This window comes from Sarcophilus harrisii, chromosome 1 (genome assembly GCF_902635505.1).
Source record: "Sarcophilus harrisii chromosome 1, mSarHar1.11, whole genome shotgun sequence".
In the NCBI taxonomy this organism is placed as follows: Eukaryota; Metazoa; Chordata; class Mammalia; order Dasyuromorphia; family Dasyuridae; genus Sarcophilus; species Sarcophilus harrisii.
This window is the reverse complement of record NC_045426.1, coordinates 679,278,396-679,295,303: the sequence shown is the minus strand read 5'-3', so window position 1 is coordinate 679,295,303 and position 16,908 is coordinate 679,278,396. Positions and strand designations below refer to the sequence as shown.

At 36.2% G+C, this 16,908-nt stretch overlaps 1 protein-coding gene across 1 annotated transcript in view; it reads right to left on the bottom strand.

The window, feature by feature from the left end:
• TMEM132D (transmembrane protein 132D) overlaps window positions 1–16,908 on the bottom strand; it is a 910,611-nt gene that overhangs the window by 712,197 nt on the left and 181,506 nt on the right. The window lies entirely within an intron of this gene.

Below are 16,908 nucleotides of genomic sequence, written 5' to 3'. Positions count from 1 at the left end.
TGGCAGAGATGAGAATGCCTTCCTAAAGTCACACAACTAGCAAACTTAGAACCAAGATTTAAATTGTATTCTCTTTTGACTCTAAGATAAGTTCCCACCATGCTTCTTTTTAAGCAACAACAAATGTTTAATTTGATTCAAACGTTTAAAAGAATTTATTAAACTTAAACTCTGTGTCAGATACTATTACTAAATTCTGAGGACACAGAAACAAAATGAAATGATATTTGCCCTCAAGAAGCTCACATTATATTGGCAAGAACCAATATGAAATAAAGTGATTGGAGAGTGGCACAGATCTAATCTGAAGAGCAGTTTAATAATAATATAACAAGAAGATCAGAGGGCACAATGTGAAGTCAGTGTAGACTGGGAAAGGGATGCTAGAGGTGTGGCAGTTACATGAATAGGTGGTTAGGAAAGGAAGATTCATTCTAGCTGGCCTGCCACTCAGAAACACAAAAATATCAAGGAAGGTAATAGGACAGTTAGATGTGTCCACTGGGGTTTCAGTGGTGATGGGGGAACTGACCATCATTGAAATCTGCCAAGAGGAACCTTGTAAAATGAGACCAAATGACAGAAACCTAGGACACTCTGTTCCTGAGGGAGGCCTGAAGGGAAATGCATCTCAGCCCCAGGAGTTTGCTGTACCCGACTTCTGGACAAATAGGAGTTCTGACTGGCCCATAAATAAACAGGATTAGTTGACCTGAATTTGATTTGTCCTGAATCTTTTACCAGCAGCTCAAAGGCACAGAACAGAAGTAGCTTCCATAAAAAGGGACCAACAACAAAGCTACTTTCTAAATAAATCACTTTTTCAATGGAAAATCATTGTCTTCTCTATTTTTGCTCTTTTCCTGAAGTCATATGTGTAAAATACAGAAATGAAAATGATGGAGTCACATAACCAGCATATCTATTGTATGCTCAAGCCAACCAGTCATGTCAAAAAGTATTTATTAAGTTAATTGGGTGTCAGGCACTGTGCTAGGTTCTGGTAATAAAAAAAAACAACAAATAAAAACAGTCCCTGCCTTCAAAGGTTTATAGTCTAACAAATACAAACAATTACTTACAAACAAGATATATCCAGGATTAAATTGGAGTCAATCTTAGAGAGAATTACTAGCATTACTAGTACTAGGAAAAATAAATTACAAATTCTGGGAACTCTTGCTTCCCAAAAATTTATAACAAAACAAACTCCAATCTTTCTCAATAAGTCTCTGGTAACTGTAAGATTTAGCATCTACTGGTATTTTATTCCAAAGGATAAAACTGACAAATCAGAGTCACAGAAATTTAGAACTCAGTGAGACTTCAGATTCTGGTCTGTGGTTGAAGAAAATCCTCATTTACATCATATTCTATAAAGTCATCCAGGCTTACTGAAATCATTTCAGTGTATTTTCTTGGTATTATGATTGATTTATATAGGCCTAAACATACTTTTTTGATGCAATTCATCTTTTTTTCATAAATTATTTTTTACAATTAATTAATTTAAAACTCAAAACAGAAAACAGAAAAAGGAAAAAAACTGCCATGTGTATAGCAGAGCATAAAAGATGCAAAATACAAAATAATAAATTTCCATTTTAAGAAAGCCCATATAATAAATACTACCCATTGTGTTCAGAGCTGTCCATCTTTTCTTTGCTTCCTTGTAGATTTTCTTTTATTCTCTGTTGTGAAGTCACACTTTTTTGAAAAAAGGATTTAATTATGTTTGGTGACTTGCCTATAATAATAATAATAATAATTCTGTTTATAATAAGGGAAAGTGTATTGTGCTTTCATTTAAAATATGAATTGGAGAGTAGTCAGAGGACCAGGATCCTGTCTTTTCTAGAAGGGGGTTCCTATCTCTCCTCCTTCATTATCTCTAATATCTCTCATTTTAAAGCTTTCTTTATTTACTGGTTCCTTCTCTACTTATTACAAACAGGCTCATGTCTTCTTCATGCTCAAATAATCCTGATTTGAGCTGCCCATGTTACCAATAACCCTTTATTCTTCTATTCTCAAGTAAACTCCTTCATAATGTCACTTGTACTCAATGCCTTCTCTTGCTTTCATCTCACTCTCTTCCAAGGCCATCTCCAATCATCCTGATCTACATCTTCCTCTTAGATCCAGATGTCTCTGATGACCTTGCACAGCCCTCCCTTACTAAAGTCCAATTTCCTTGCATATCATGGCATCTTCTTCCTCACATCCTGGTCCCCTTTGAAAACTAAAGATAGACAACAATAATGTCTATTCTAAACACATTGTAATCTGGCTTTTGGCTTCTGGCTATGCTCCTTCTTTTCTGGATATACTCTTTTCTCTGAGGTTTCATCATTGATCTGCCTCCTAATTGTCAATATCCCCTAAGGACTCTGTCTTGGACCCTCGTCTCTTCTTTATATTATTTTCCTTGATAATCCCAAGTGTTCAGTCATCAGCTCTCTACAAATAATTCCAGACTATAATATTCAGCCTTAGTTTATTTTAGAAGGCCTAACCCTCATTTTTAACTGCCTATTAGACATCTTGAAAGGGATATCATGTAGGAATCTCAAACTCAACCTGTCTAAAATAGCATTCATAATCTCCACCTCCCAACTCTTTCTCCTTCTTCTAAGTTTCTCTATTATTATCAAGGGAATCAAATCTTATCTCAATCACACAGATTAACAGGCTCTATGTTATTCTCAATTCCTCACTCTTACCCCATAGACCCATTCTGTTTCCAAAGCTTAACTTTTTTAGCCACTACCCTGCCTCATGCTTTCATAATTCTCATCTGAACTCATTATAAAAGACTTCTACTTGGTCCCCTGTACAAGTCTTTTACAACACTAATCCATTTTCTCCACCCAGCTGCCAAAGTTATTTTCCTAAAGCCCAGATCTACCATGCCACCCTCCTGGTTCATAAACTCCAATGGTTCTCTCTTATTTCCAATATAGAGTTCTATGACATTTAATACCCTTCACAATCTGGACCCATCCTACATTTCTATCTTCTTATACTTTCCTCCAAGTCTTTATGTCATTGCTGTTTTATTTGCTATTCTTTATACACGAGCTTTCACTTCCCATCTCTGAGCCTTTGTCCTGACTGTTTCTCATATCTACAATGTTCTCTCCCCTCCACTTCTTCTCTAGAAATCCCTGATTTCTTTCAAGATTCAAATAACATGCTCTATTCTGCACAGCTCCCCAGTCACCCAAGATATCTGAGCCTTCCCTATGGAGGTTGCCTTCCTTTTACTTTTTGTGTATCTTGTACATACTCATTTATTTATTGTCTCCCCTACTCAAATATAAAATCATTAAAGGTAGGAGCTTTTTACCTTTCTTTTGAATTCCCAGGTTTTAGCAGAGTACCTGACATGTGATAAGTTCTTAATAAATACCAATTGATTGAGATTCTGTGAGAGACACTGGGGAAAAAAAAGAAAAAACAAAACTTTCGCTCTTCTCAAGCCATTCACATGCTGTTAGAGTAGGGGCAGAAGTCACTTGTGTACATATAAGCAAATTAAAGTTCATACAAAATAAATATACAAATAATAATATATAATAAATAATAAATTCATAATAAACTGAGTAATACATAAAATTCATACTAAAATTAATCCAAAATAAGTAAATACTAATGGAGTAATTTGAGGTGTGGGGGGAGAGGGGGATAGAAGGAGCACTATTAACTAAAGGAGTTAGGAAAGGGTTCCAATTGGAAATTGATTGAGCTGAGCCTTCAAAGGGATTTCAGGGTTCCTAGAGATGAAAGTGAAATGGGAGAATATTCTATGCAGGAAAGAGAGACTGTGCAAAGTTCAAACAAAAGTAAGGAGGTGATCAGATGATCCTCAAAGTAGCTGATTTCTTAGAAGAAATGTATCAATCATTTTTTTACTCAACAGCGCTACAGATCATATCTTATAGCTGGAATGCCCAGCAATTCTTTGGGCTAACTGTCAAGCAGGCTTTTCATTCCTTTGCGAAAGTAAGCAACCAAGACACACTCCGTTAAACATTAATCGCAGGCCCCAAAGCCTGAGGACCTTTCTGTCTGAATATCTGACCTCTGTTTCTCAAGGGCACAAACTTTAATTGTGCGATAAATTACATATTTCAGGGCAGCAACCTTAGCTCTTTCCACTTACAGAAACAAGGAACACGAGGTCATGGCGGACGTCACTCAGAGGGAACTAATTTTTGTAGCTTTATTCCACAAATGGCCTATTAGTCCTTTCATTGAGTATCTGACCTCAATGTTAGTGTCAAAAAAAAAAAGCCAAGGGCTTGACCTACAGTGAATGTTACTTATTACAAAAATCCAAAAATGCCAATTATGTTCCTGGAGTTGATATAAAAGACCAAAAGTAAGCTTACTATCCTTGAGACCCACAAAAGATTATTAGTACCTTAGAACACTAGGGTGACATGAGAGAGAGCAAGGTGGGATAAATCTCATTTCTTTAATCCATCAAAGGGGGAAGGCATCTTGGGTTTTAAAGAAAATGGTATTAGGAGATATTTTGGCTTGTCATCAGCTTCAGAGAAATTGAAGTTCATTTTAATAGACTGAGCAAAACTAGGACAGAGTAATTTTGCTATAAAATATTATTTTTATTAAAGCTTTTTATTTTCAAAACATATGCATGAATAATTTTCCAACACTGACCCCTGCAAAACCTTGTGTTCCAAATTTTCCCCCTTCCTCCCACCCTCTGCCCTAGATGGCAAGTAATCCAATATATATTAAACATGATTTTAAAAAATGTTAAACCCAATATTTATATAATTATCTTGCTACACAAGAAAAATCAGATCAAAAAGGAAAAAGAAGAAAACAAAACATAGGCAAACAACAACAAAAAGAGTGAAAATGCTATATTGTGATCCACACTCAATTCCCACAATCCTCTCTCTGGGTCTAGATGGCCCTCTTCATCACAAGATCATTTAAACTGGCCTGAATTATCTCATTGTTAGAAAGAGTCTCCTTCATCAGAATTGATCATTGTATAGTCTTATTGTTGCCATGTACAATGATCTCCTGGTTCTGCTCATTTCACTCAGCATCAATTCATGTAAATCTCTCCAGGCTTCTCTGAAATCATCCTGCTGATTGTTTCTTACAGAGAAATAATATTCCATAACATTCATATACCATAACTTATTCAGCCATTCGCCTCAGTTTCCATTTTCTTGCCACTACAAAGAGGACTGCTACAAATATTCATAAAAGTTATTTCTAGTCATAAACAAGGAGCAAATTTGTCTTAGGATCAAAGAACCAAAGATTTAGAACTAGAGAGAATGTTAGAAGTCACATCATCTAAACCCTCCCTAAAGTGAGATACAGGGATAAGTGGTCTGATTGAGATCACAAACCTGGTCATCTGGCTTTAAATTCAATACGATCTTTCTCAGTCTCCTCCTTCCCTCCTAATTTAGAAAAGTAAATACAACAACAATTAAAACAGCATCAATATAGTGCTTTAAGGTTTGCAAAGCACCTTCCATGTGTTATCTTTGATTCTCACAATAACCTTGTGAGGTAGGTACTACTATTATTTACATTTCACTTGAGAGAAAACAGGTTAGGAGAGGTTAAATAACTTGCTCAGAAACACAAAGTTGATTAGTATCTTAGCTAAAATGTGAACTCAGGTCTTCTTGACTCTATCTCAAGGAACTAGCTTATCTTCCCTTGCAAAGGTAATCCTATCTTGAACCTTAAGATTTGGTTATTCTTTTTTTGCTGAGACAATTGGGGGTAAGTGACTTGCCCAGAGTCACACAGCTAGGAAGTATTAACTGTCTGAGGCTAAATTTGAACTGAGGTCCTCCTGACTCCAGGACTGGTGCTCTATCCACTGCATCATCTAGCTACCCCTTTGATTATTCTTTTAATAATAATAATTTATAATTAATTTTATATATATAATTATAATAATAATTTCTATCCTTACCCTTCTTTGATCTATTTTTTGAGGCAATCAGGGTTAAGTCACTTGTCTAGGGTCACACAGAAAGTAAGTAGATTTGAACTCAGGTCCTCCCTCCTGATTCTAGTTCTATCTGCTATGGCCCCTAGTGACCCTTAATCTACTGTCTCCATTTTTAAAAAAATAATGAACATAATAAACATGAGGTTATGTTGTATAATGGACTGAATGCTAGAATTGGAAATCTGAGTTCAAATCCTAACTCCTACTGCTGCCCCAGGATGCATGATTTCTGGCACAATTAAGATTTCCATCCTTGAGGAGTAGTGGTTAATTGTTCAGATCCCCTCCCTAATGCTTACTGCCTATGCAACCTAGGATAAATCAGTAAGCCTCACTGAGGCTCAGGTTTTGCATCCACAAAATGAAGGCATTGGGCTAAATTGCCTCTCGGGTCACTTCCAGTCCTGGATTTATGACTGTGATTTCTATGTGCACCAGGTTGCTTCAGGCCTTCATCACTCATCACAGAATCCTAGATTTAGAGCTCAAAAGGTCCTTACAGGTAATTGAGTCCAACACCTCTCATTTTTCAGATGGAGAAACTGAAACCCATAGATATTCGAGAACTTGCCTCAAATCCCAAAACGAGTAAGTGCAAGGATTCCTATTAGGAAAGTCTGACCCCATTACTTCCCTCCTCCAGACCATCTATGGCTCCTCAAAACCCAAACTTAGTCCAGATTCCTTAGATCATTCACTGATCAGTGTTTTTATTGCTAGTACCCATTTGCCTTTTCTAGTTTTCTTTCTCATTATGCCTCTGAATATAAAGGCTCTCCTTGTCCACTCACCATTCTCTGAACACATAGTTACCTGTATGCAGGGCCTTGTTTGATCATCCTGATCTATATATGGGACCCAGATAGTTTTGGAGGAGAACGTAAGATTGGTGACCTTGACCAGCCCTCCCTCACTCAAATCCAATTCACTTGTATGTCATGGCATCATCTCTCTAATGTCATGGTCGTCTTCAAGAGAGAAGAACAAACAACAACAACAATGCATTTTTCTATGTCTCTGGTAATGTAGAATGGGCATCTGGGTGGCACAGTGGATGGAATGCCAGGTATGGAGTCCTGAAGACTCCAGAGTTCAAAAAATACCTCAGACTTTAGCTATGTGACTTTGGGCCAGTCATTTTACCCTATTTGCCTCAGTTTCCCAATCTGTAAAGTGAACTGGAGGCAGAAATGGCAAACCATTCACTATCTCTGCCCAGATAACGCAAATGGAGTCACAAAGAGCTAGACATGACTGAGAAATGACAGCTGATGTACAATCAACCTAGAGGAAGGACTACCCTTCCTCCTAATAATTCCTATCAAAGCTTTATCTGCTGTTTGAGGTCCACCTCAAAAGTAACTTCCCCAGGACTTTATGACCAAAGCAGAACTAGAGATCATTACTGATCACAAAATAGAAAATTTCGATTATACCAAACTGAAAAGTTTTTGTACAAACAAAACTAATGCAGACAAGATTAGAAGGGAAGCAATAAACTGGGAAAATATTTTTACAGTCAAAGGTTCTGATAAAGGCCTCATTTCCAAAATATATAGAGAATTAACTCTAATTTATAAAAAACCAAGCCATTCTCCAATTGAAAAATGGTCAAAGGATATGAACAGACAATTCTCAGATGAAGAAATTGAAACTATTTCTAGTCATATGAAAAGATGCTCCAAGTCATTATTAATCAGAGAAATGCAAATTAAGACAACTCTAAGATACCACTACACACCTGTCAGATTGGCTAAGATGACAGGAAAAAATAATGATGATTGTTGGAGGGGATGTGGGAAAACTGGGACATTGATGCATTGTTGGTGGAGTTGTGAATGAATCCAACCATTTTGGAGAGTAGTTTGGAACTATGCTCAAAAAGTTATCAAACTGTGCATACTTTTTGATCCAGCAGTGTTACTATTGGGCTTATATCCCAAAGAAATTATAAAGAAGGGAAAGGGGCCTGTATGTGCACGAATGTTTGTGGCAGCCCTTTTTGTAGTGGCTAGAAACTGGAAACTGAATGGATGTCCATCAGTTGGAGAATGGCTGAATAAATTGTGGTATATGAATACTATGGAATATTACTGTTCTGTAAGAAATGACCAACAGGATGATTTCAGAAAGGCCTGGAGAGACTTACACGAACTGATGCTGAGTGAAATGAGCAGGACCAGGAGATCATTATATACTTCAACAACAATATTATATGATGACCAGTTCTGATGGACCTGGCCATCCTCAGCAACGAGATCAACCAAATCATTTCCAATGGAGCAGTAATGAACTGAACCAGCTACGCCCAGAGAAAGAACTCAGGGAGATGACTAAAAACCATTACATTGAATTCCCAATCCCAATATTTATGCACACCTGCATTTTTGATTTCCTTCACAAGCTAATTGTACAATATTTCAAAGTCTGATTCTTTTTGTACAGCAAAATAACGTTTTGGTCATGTATACTTATTGTGTATCTAATTTATATTTTAATGTATTTAACATCTACTGGTCATCCTGCCATCTAGGGGAGGGGGTGGAGGGGTAAGAGGTGAAAAATTGGAACAAGAGGTTTGGCAATTGTTAATGCTGTAAAGTTACCCATGTATATATCCTGTAAATAAAAGGCTATTAAATAAAAAAAATAAAATAAAATAAAAATTTTAAAAAAATTAAAAAAAAAAACAAAAAAAAAAACTGTGCATACTTTTTGATCCAGCAGTGTTACTATTGGGCTTATATCCCAAAGAAATTATAAAGAAGGGAAAGGGGCCTGTATGTGCACGAATGTTTGTGGCAGCCCTTTTTGTAGTGGCTAGAAACTGGAAACTGAATGGATGTCCATCAGTTGGAGAATGGCTGAATAAATTGTGGTATATGAATACTATGGAATATTACTGTTCTGTAAGAAATGACCAACAGGATGATTTCAGAAAGGCCTGGAGAGACTTACACGAACTGATGCTGAGTGAAATGAGCAGGACCAGGAGATCATTATATACTTCAACAACAATATTATATGATGACCAGTTCTGATGGACCTGGCCATCCTCAGCAACGAGATCAACCAAATCATTTCCAATGGAGCAGTAATGAACTGAACCAGCTACGCCCAGAGAAAGAACTCAGGGAGATGACTAAAAACCATTACATTGAATTCCCAATCCCAATATTTATGCACACCTGCATTTTTGATTTCCTTCACAAGCTAATTGTACAATATTTCAAAGTCTGATTCTTTTTGTACAGCAAAATAACGTTTTGGTCATGTATACTTATTGTGTATCTAATTTATATTTTAATGTATTTAACATCTACTGGTCATCCTGCCATCTAGGGGAGGGGGTGGAGGGGTAAGAGGTGAAAAATTGGAACAAGAGGTTTGGCATTTGTCAATGCTGTAAAGTTACCCATGTATATATCCTGTAAATAAAAGGCTATTAAATAAAAAATAAAATAAAATAAATTAATTTTAAAAAAAGTAACTTCTCCAACAAAGCCTTCCCTGATCATCCCATTCAGAAATGGTCTCATTGATCTCTCAACTTTTCCAGCTTTCTGAAGTTTTTTAGGACCCTCATCATATATTACCACAAATTGTACAATAGCTATTTGTGAACAGGTCTTATTCTCCTCATAGGTTGCAAGCTAGGTTGTTGAGGACTAAGAATCTGTCTTATAAGTCTGCTTTTGAAAGTAAGGTCAAAGGATCACAGAGTCAAAACAAAGCCAGTAATTTTGGATGGCATCTAGGATGATCCTCCTCCATCATGCTATATAGATGGAGAAACTAAGACCCACAGGGATCATATAACTTGTCCAGAATAGCAAAAGCAGTAAGTACCAAAAGCATCCTTTATACTGAAAATTTGCTGAAGTTTAGCAAATAGGGAACCCAATTGTTCAATCCAAAAAAAAATATTAACTGATAATCAGACACAAAATATTACATACACTAGGTGCTCGAGAGACAAAGCAAAATTAAAATGGCCTCTGCCCTCAAAGATCTTACATTCTTTTTTATTAAAGCTTTTTATTTTCAAAACATATGCATGGATAATTTTTCAACATTGACTCCTGAAACCTTGTGTTCCAATTGAAAAATGGTAATGATACTAGTATTTACTTCCCAGGACTGTTGTGAGGATCAAATGGGATAATTAAAAAATGAGATAATAAAAGCTTAGGACAGTATCTGATATGTAGTAAGCACTATATAAATGTTAGTTATTATCACATATACATGTTTATATATGTGTGGTTATATATTTTCATTATACACATACACACATAGATATTAATATATTATGAAAATATATATATGCTGCATTTTAGCTCAGATCTTTCTGACCACTTCCTATCTCTTCAGTTGTATCCATAAACACTGAGGACCAATGCAAAGTGCATTGTGCCATACCAGCACAGCTCCTTAGTAAAGAGCCAAAGAAGATACTCCAAAGGTTGCCCTAATCATCCTCATTACAATTCAAGTCTGTTCTGACCAGTTCATAAAACAATGACCCTTCTGGTCCTAGATACTATGGTTCTCTTAAATGCCAAATTTGCAGTGGCATTTTGGCCATCATAATGCACAATGAGCTTTCAATTCAGCAAAATCCCCAGGTCTTTTTTTTCAGACACACTGCTATATACATATTTATATCTTTCAAGCTTTTACTTATGAGGTTGATTTTTTTATCTCAAGAACAAAACTTATAATTAATTCTATTATGTTTTGCTTTATTAAATTCAATCCAACATTCAATCCAATCTAGATCTTTTTTTAAGATTTTGTCATTCAATGTGTCAGTTATCTCTCTCAATTCTACTATTATCTAACAATTTGATGAAACATGTCATCTCCATCTTAATCCAAATCATGAATGAAAATGTCAAATAATACAAGTTCAAGTACAGATCCTCAAGACACTCTACTAGTGATTTTCCTTTAAGTTCACATGGCAGCATTAATGATTTTCCTTTGGGTCTGGCCACTGAACCAATTCTGAGGTAAACAGGTAAGTAGTATAGGGAAATAGGGGCTAGACTGAAGTTAGGAAGACCTACTTCTCTAACCTTTGGAGGCACTTAACTTCTCTGCACATCAGTTCCGTCTTCTGTAAAATGGGTAAAATTATCACACCTACCTTATAGAGTAATCATGACAACAAATGAATTCATATATGTAAAATGTTTTGAAACCTTGAAATACTATACAAATGCTAAAAATCCATCATCACAATCATCCGAGGCTCCTTTTTCTATTTCCACCACAAAGATAGAATGGTTTGTTAAAGTCAAGATATATTAAAACTATAGCATTCCCCTTGTTGCCCAGCCTAATAACTCCTCAACAGAGAAAATAAGGTTAGTCATGAAATCTCTTCTTAATATTTTCTCACTTTTCCTTTTTTCATATTCACAGTGTTTAGCACAGATCCTTGATAATAAGCCCTTAATAATAAGCATTTAATAATGCTCCTTGGTTGACTGATGAAGACACAATGATCCCCTATGGTCCTTTTCTAGATAGTAAATAATTATCTCCTTAAATATTTTCTAAGATTCCTCATATCCCCACCCCCAAGAATCAAAGTCATTCAATGGGCTATATACCTCTCAGACTGACCCTTATTGACAAATTTCAAAATTAAGACAAAGTTTACCTTTCTCCAGTTTTGCTGTACCTTTCCATTCCTCGGGGATAGCTTAAAGAACTTTGTAACATCTTTCAGAGTTCCCATCTCATCATATCCCATTTGTTTCCTTTAGCTTCTGTTGTCAAATTCTATGTTGGCATGGGTTCACTTGCCTGATTAGAACCGGTGCTAATGAGGTTAAGGGCTATGAGTTTCAGTTTAAACAGATTAGCTTCACATAGAGAAAAATAAGCCATCTCCTGATCACACAATAAATGTACAGCTCTGGCCAATCTTTTCAAAAGTGCATCCCATTGGTCACCAAGGGAACTGGAGGATAGAGTAGATGTAGAGCAGCATAATAGAGTAGAACAAAAACTGTACTTGGGAGGATTGTAATAGGAAATAGAATAATTTGGTTTTACAGAAGCGGAGTAGAAGAGAGAATCTAAACTATAATGAGGAGATAGGGGTTCTAGATCCAGCTTTGCCTCATATAATGTGACCATAAGTGACCACTCATTTCTCTAGAAACATAAGAGCTGAAGAGACTTTCAAGACCATCAAATGCAACATCTTTTATGGCCAATGAGCTATAAGACCCTTTCCATCTATGAATGTTATCTTTTAACACATGCATTTGAAATGAGCAACAGATCTTTAATAAAAAATTTCTGAGAGAATTAACCATTTTCAACTAGGGGACAAAGTGCTACATTTGCAGTAAGGGATATCTGGGTCTCAATTCCACTTCTGAAACTGAGTGAATGGTGTATTGTTCTTAGTAAGTCATATAGACAAGAATTTAATGCAAAAAGACTTTAAAAATCATCAAAGTACAACTACCTTATTTAACAAATGAAAAAACACGATCCTAGAAAAGTGGAATTGAATTTCAATAGATGTAAAGTGAGTGAAATAGTTGAAATATTTTAACACAATTAATACTAGGACATTTGTTATTATCTGGGCAAAAAAAGTAGGATTATTTAATATTTCAGGGTGAAAACTAAAGCTTAGAGAGGTCAGGTTACTTATGCATCACTACACAAGTAGGAACTGTCAGATAGATGTAGGGTTCAAACTCAGTCTCTCCTGAATAGTAGCAGTAAAAGGAAGAGGAAGAGAAGAAAGAAGAGAAATAGAAGGAGGAAGAGAGGAAGAGGAAGAGGAGAGACAGCAGCAGCAATAATAGTGAAAAAGGTAAAGAAGGAAGAGGAAAGAAGAAAGAGAAGGAGGAAGATGAGGAAAATGGTGGTGGTGGAGGTAGTTCTGGTGGTAGTAGTAGTAGTAGTCATAGTAGTAGTAGTAGCATCAGCAGTTGTTGTTGTTGTTACATAACACTTTAAAGTTTTTAAAGTATTTATCTTATTTTATCTTCAAAACAACCCTGAGATACTATTCTCATGCTCTCACCTCCATTTTACAGATGAGAAAACTGAGGTCCAGAGAGTTTAAGGGACTTGCTCTGGATCACACTTCTATAAAATATCTAAAGTCAAACTTGAACTTGGGTCTTCCCAACCATAGTTCTAATACTTTATCCTCTGAAACATCTAAGTGTCTTAAATCCAAGTTAACTTCCCTTTCCATTCTGTAATATATGCCACCCTTTGAAGGTTCAATGAAATTGTGTTAAAGATACAATCCAACCCTGAAGATGCAGGATTTTTTGCTCAAGAATCGGAATGCTTCTAGAGCATCCAGTTCCTATTTGCCTTTATTCTCAGTCTGCAGCAAAGTTGTTGCATTAACTTATTCTATATTAAAATAAGCAGTACTGCACCTCATGATTTAAAAAAAAATGTTTACATTAAAGTTTAATTAGTTCAATGATTAAATTGGTTTCCAAAAAAAAAGACAAAATTATTTCCTCTTACCTGCTTTTTAAGACTAAAGCTACTGTTAAAGGTCCAGGAAATGATATAAGAAATAGAGAGGGAAGCTCAAGTAGGAAAGAGTTGGTAGCAAGGGGAAGAGGGCCATGGAAAGAAGTGTGTAAACAATTAATATAAAAGCACATACAGCAGGTGTCCTGTTTTTGGGTTGTCAGACATCCACAGACTACCTTGTCTAGGTTGTTCCCCAGCAGTGCTGCAATTGTGTGCTGAACTGGAATTGCCTCGTTCCAGAAGCCCCAACATAGCTTTGCAAACAGCCAGAGGTCCTCAATTCAAACAGCATTACACTCTCTAGTGAAGAATTCTATTCAGCATAGTTAAGGCAGGAAGAAGAAGGGAACAATGTGGTACCTCTGAGCTCTGAGGCACCATCTGGATGGCACTATTGTGAACTGTAAGAAGACTATGCTGCTCTCTCTTCCCCACACACATGTGAGCATACACAGGCACATTTAAATGCACACACACACACACACACACACACACATACACACACACACACACACACACACACACCACAAATTAGTCTACCACTCCTACACCTGTACCATATGATATACATTGATGGTAGTAGGATACTGTATTATGTAGGTTAAAACACCATCTCTGAAAGATCATGGGCAATGAGATCCTTTCTCATCCTAAATCTGTGATCCTTTCATCTTATGGTCTCTGAGATCACTTGAAGTTCAAACTTTATGCTCTTAAAAATCATAGCACATCTTTCAACATTTTAAGGACATATGATAATATATTATGGATACTTTGCTATAAATAAGTGCTATGTTTAGACGTGAAAGGGACCTAAAAGATAAGTCCAACCATCTAGTTTTACTGATGAGGAAACTGAAGTAGAGATAGTTTAAGTGATTTACTGAAAGTCACAGTCAAAGTAAACAGCAGAAGCTGAATTCAAACTCAGTCCTGTAATTCCAAGTTCAGCACCACTTAGAGAGGACAGCTCTTTTACAACTTGGTAGGTGCTATTTGAGATTTCTTATAGCCAAAACTTCATTACTCTCTACTAGTCTACGTGGTAATGGGTCTCTCAGGTAGCAGCTCTCTTTTTTCAGAGAACAATGCCTGTACTGCTTGGCAAGACTTACCAGAGATCATTCTCTGTCAGATTAGCCTTTGAATAACCACTTCCATACCATTAAGGTAGCTAAGTGGCACAGTGGACAGATTTCTGGACCTAGACACAGGAAGACCTAAATTCAAATCTGATCTCAGATATTTATTAGCTTAGTGACCCTGACAAAGTCACTTAACCTCTCTTGTCTTAGTTCCCTTTCCTGTAAAATGGATAATAGCACCTATCTCCCAGAGTTGTGAGGATCAAATAAGTGTTCATAAAACACTTAGTATAGTGCCTGCTTCATAGGAAGCATCCAAAAAATGTTTACCCTCTTTTCTTCTTTCTTTTTTTAAAATTCCTCTCCCTAGTGCTTAGCATACCTGTCTTAATGCAGAGAATATGTATTAAGTGTTTTCCTTACATTTATTCACAGCTGAAAGGGACTTTACACTACAGAAGTCAGTATCAGAGTTGGGAATGTCCTTAGAACATAGACTGTCAATAGGAAGGACAAAATTTAGAACATGGAACATAAAAGATGGGATGAACCTTAGAACACTGAAGATAAAATTTCCTTCCAAGAAGCTTCTTTGTTTTTGTTTTGTCCCCAAGCACTTAGTATAATGCCTGGTACATACATCAGTATATACTTAAGAAATATTTGTTAAGTGAAGAAAGGTATAATGTTGAAATTTTAAAAGGTCTTAAACATTGAATGTTAAAAATGAGAAAGACCTTCAAAATCATTTAATTCAACCCCTGATTTTACATAGGAAGAAAATACACAATTATTTCTACAAGCTATGTGGAGTCAGAGGAAGAAGTTACATTTTTGATTGGTAGGACATCCAAGAAAGATGGTTAAGGAAGAGGCACTCAAGCTAGGATTAGGAGTAAGTTTGCATGAAGTAAAGGATGAGATTGGGGACTTAAAGAGTCCAAAATTGAAACACTCAATGAGCAAAATCACAAAGGGAAGAAATAGCAGTCTCTGCATTTCATCTGAAGTTAGGACTCATTAAATTCCAACAAAAGATAGGGGAAAGAAAGCCCAAAGAGAATCAGAGAAGACTCCACAAATAAAGTGACCTTTGAGTTGTCCATTGGAGTCAGATTGCTGAGGACCTTAGTAAGCTCTTTGTTTTTATTCTAGAGATACTTAATTAGTCCTGTATTCATTTCCCCAGAGAACTAGAAGCAATGAGGGGGAAATTTCCAAAAAAGACATTAAGAGAAGCACTACTCTCTGCTGAGAGTGGTTTCACACTAATATTCCAAAGTAGAACTTGAATGCAATTTATAAACATAACCCTTGGATACACAGAAAAATAATGCTCCTGAAAAGATGACCTCATCTCCCCTCTTAAAAAAGGACATCTAGTGATCAATGAGACACATACTGTAACATCAGCATTATCCTAAATCAGATACCTCTTGTTTTAATTGAGGATTGGAATTCCAAACTGAAAAAGACTCCAGGGGACAATCAGCAGTGAGGGAGAACATAACCTATCTACTTACTTTGCTTCACTCATTCTCTTTTTTATTCCTTTTTATTCCTCCTTGCCTTTCTACTTTCCTCCTTTCTTCCCTTGCTCATTTTATCCTGTTTACTTCCTCCTTTCTATCCTTCCTTCTTTCCTTCCTTCCTTCCTCCCCTCCTTCCTTCTTTATTCCCACTTCTCTTTCACTCCTTTCTTTCCAATACCTTTCTTCCTTCCTTTCCTTCTTTTCTCACTTCTTTGCTTCCTCCTTAATTTCTTTCCTCTCTTCCTTCTTCCTTCTCTCTTCTTCCCCCCCCCCACTTTGTTCTCTATTTGAAAGATATCAGACAAATATTTTCACTTATAAATTCCCCTGTGTCCCTTTCAGTGAGCTATACCTACCATCTCTTCCCTCTCTTCTAACCTCATAATTACAGTGAAAATTGTTTTTAAGGTCCAAGTGAGCCACAAACAACTCTATTTCCCATTCTATTTTATTCTAAGACAGCTTTTATATCCACATATGTCAGTCCTACTGATCATCAGAGATTCGTGTCTGAAGAATGGTTTATTGTCAGTCTATTGATTAAGATCTGAGAAGGAAGCCAGGTGAAGGCTCCCAGAAATGATTTCATCTCTATTCTTTTGAATCATGAACATGAATTACAGTAACTATATTCTATTCATCCATTTACTTTCACTTTCCATTATTGCTTTTTTTTTAACTGCCTAAATATTGGTTCCTATTTGCCATTTCAGTGAAGACAAAAAAAAAACCAGTG